Source organism: Mus pahari, chromosome 16 (assembly GCF_900095145.1).
Source record: "Mus pahari chromosome 16, PAHARI_EIJ_v1.1, whole genome shotgun sequence".
NCBI classification, from domain to species: domain Eukaryota; kingdom Metazoa; phylum Chordata; class Mammalia; order Rodentia; family Muridae; genus Mus; species Mus pahari.
Genome location: NC_034605.1, coordinates 18,364,837 through 18,367,837, shown reverse-complemented (window position 1 = coordinate 18,367,837; position 3,001 = coordinate 18,364,837). Strand labels below are relative to the sequence as shown.

The following is a 3,001-nucleotide window of genomic DNA, read 5'->3' as shown; positions in this document are numbered from 1 at the left end:
GAAGAAAACAGCTCACAACAGCTCCTAGCTGACTGGCAGGGGCATAAAGAAAAGGCTGAAGCAAAAGAGTCCGTAGATTAATATCTGAAAGGAATCAGCAGGGGAAATTCTCACGTACCTGGGCTTCATTCAGGATCAAAACCTTCCAAGTTAAAGCCAGGGCATGGATGCACAAGCCTTTAATCTTGTTTTGTTTTGTTTTTTTTTTCTTTCTCAGACTTCAAATATCTTCTATTGGAAGGCCATGCATTGCAATCATTTATTGTATTTGAAATCACTGTACAGTTACTTTTGTGAAAACACTGCCTGCATTTTATAGTACAAAAAGAAAAAAAAACCTAAATATTGTTTCAGGAATGTAGAGAAATATCCAACTTAAATAGCGAAGAAAGTGCAGCCTAATTACTGCTGCACGGTAATCATTTCTGCATTCCCCATGTTTCTTAAATAACTATGTTGTCTGATAACACACAATATAAAGAACAATTATGAAAAACAGATATTTACATATACTTCTAAAGCCTTACTGAGAATACCCTAGACAGCCAATTATAGACACAGCTGCTGCTGTAGCAGCATATGCATCTGCCTGTTGGTTCGTACCATTGTGCATACTTGCAACATTACTTCCATATACTGCTGAGTGCTATCATAACTGTCCTGGTAAGACCCTGTTGGATTAACAGTCCTAAAACTGGTCTGTATATCACCCCCAAAGCTCCCATTTGCAGCACTGGAAACACCATTCTGAGTTTTAGCCCCCAAATGTCTCTTTAGCAGACTAGTCTCTGTCATCGTTTTCCCCATCCCTAAAGGTATTAAACCCACCCCCTTTGCCTGCAGAGTATGTCATGACGATCATCCTTCATGCCTCCTCTACCTCTGGAACAACCTGAACCTTTGTCTTTGACCAACTGAAGCAACTTGGGATTAACTGCTTGATTAGCTTCTCAAAGCACAGAGATAAGGTTGTTCACTTGTTTTATGTTGTTAGGTGTAAAGAAAGTGCCAGTTTTGGTACTTGTGAGCAGTTCTTCCGATTCTATGAATAAAATCCTCTGAGGAGTTAGGTATTCATAATTAATGACAAATTTCACATCTTCCACATCTAGCCATCTGGAGGCCGCATGGTAGCAATCAGAATAAAAGCTTTTTCATGTTTGAATTCATTTTGAACTCTTGTCACCATGAATGCCCATGGCAGGCCACCCATCTCTCCTCATTTTTCTGGTAAGTTCATCACATCTTCTTTGGGTTTCAACAAAAACAATAGTTTTGTTCTCCTCACTCATGATCTCTTCCATCAGACAAGTAAGTTTTTCATCCTTTTCGATATTATGGCATACATCCACAACCTGAGGAATGTTATGGTTTTCACTCAGTTCCAGTGCACCAATATTGAGATGAATATACTCTTTCAGGAAATCTTCAGCAGACTAGACAGTCTTTTGGCCAAGTTGTACTCCACATTAGTGTTTGCCTTTCAGGTCTTACTTGATCCACAATTTTCCTTATTTGGGGTTCAAATTCCATATCAAGCATCCTATCAACTTCATCAAAGACAAGGTAAGTTGTTCTTCTCAGATTGGTTTTCCCACACGTTAAAAAGACAATCAGTCTTCCAGGTGTTGCAATAAAGATTTCCACACCAAATCATGAATGTGTGGTCTTTTGGGAGTACCACCATAGATGCAAGTAGACTTTAAGTGACAAGCTCTACAATATTCAGGAGTGACTTGCTGCACCTGCTGTGCCAGTTCTCGAGTTGGTGCCAGCACCAAGGAAATAAGCCTTGCGTCTTCTGTATGTATCTACCTCTTGTGCAGTTCGCCTTGCCAAATCAGGGTGTTCATGATAAAAATTCTTCTCAAATTTGGGCAGCGCATCAAGATTCCACTTCTTTTAAACTAGTTTCTCCCCAGGATTTCCAAACTTCTTTCCAGAGAGGGGTCCTGTTCTACTCCCTCCAAATCGAGGTGCACCAAACCCTAAATCCTGGCCACGGTCTCGGTCACTAGAGTGACTGGACATGGTGTCAATAGTTGCCATGTGCGGGAGGAACCCAGTGAAAGAGAATGCAGTTTCAAGTCGCTGAGAGGAGGCATTGGAGATAGTGGGGAAGCTTTTGTGGGGGCATCACCAGCAGAGGGATGGCAGTGAGGAGGGCCGGAGCAGTGAACCCAAGGAGCAATGGAAATGAATGAGGTCTAATCTTGTTATTCTCTGTGAGTTCAAGGCCAGCCTGGTCTACATACCAAGTTCCAGGATATCCAGAACTACACAGAGAAACACCATCTCAAAGAAACTGAATAAAAACAACAATAACAACAAAAACAATCCAAGTTAAACTTGGGAGAGGGGAAGACTACATAAGTGGCCTACAAAAGGTCTTGCAAAGCCTGCACTTTTCTCTTTTAAAGCCATGCCCCAGGCCAGGTCTGGAACACCTCTAGCCTCTGTATTGCTCCTTCAATGAGCTATTTCCTCCCCTTAATCAATTGTATCTATATTACAAAGACTCCAAGCAAACCTGAAAACAAAGTAATAGGACAATAGAACAGCTTCCAGAGTAGCTGATCTTACAGAGGCAATCAATGATTCGTCTGTATTGTGGGGCTGGTGGTAGTTCTGGGAACCAAATTCAGAGCCTTGTTGATCCTAGGTAGGTACTCTACCAAAGAGTTATATCCATAGTCCTGATTTTACTGTTTGTTTTGTGACCTTGTCCTACTAAATTGTGATGTGGATTGCTGTCTGCTCTTTCTGCCCTGTACCCTGTGCCTGTATTCAGGTGAGATTAGGTGAGATCTTAATTAGTCAGATAAGGCTAGAGCCTGTGATGATTGGGGAGTGGAAGGGAAGGTGGAGCTGAAAGTTTTAGAGAAGGGACAGAGAGGGGGGGCAGGGGCAGAGGCAGAAGAAGGCAAAGGCAGAAGAAGGCAGAAGAAGGCAGAGGCAGAGGCAGAGGCAGAGGCAGAGGCAGAGGCAGAGGCAGAGGCAG

At 42.4% G+C, this 3,001-nt stretch overlaps 1 pseudogene; it reads right to left on the bottom strand.

The window, feature by feature from the left end:
- Positions 1-523: 523 nt before the first annotated feature.
- Positions 524-2,049, bottom strand: LOC110334259 (annotated as a pseudogene).
- Between the last annotated feature and the right edge of the window lie 952 nt (positions 2,050-3,001).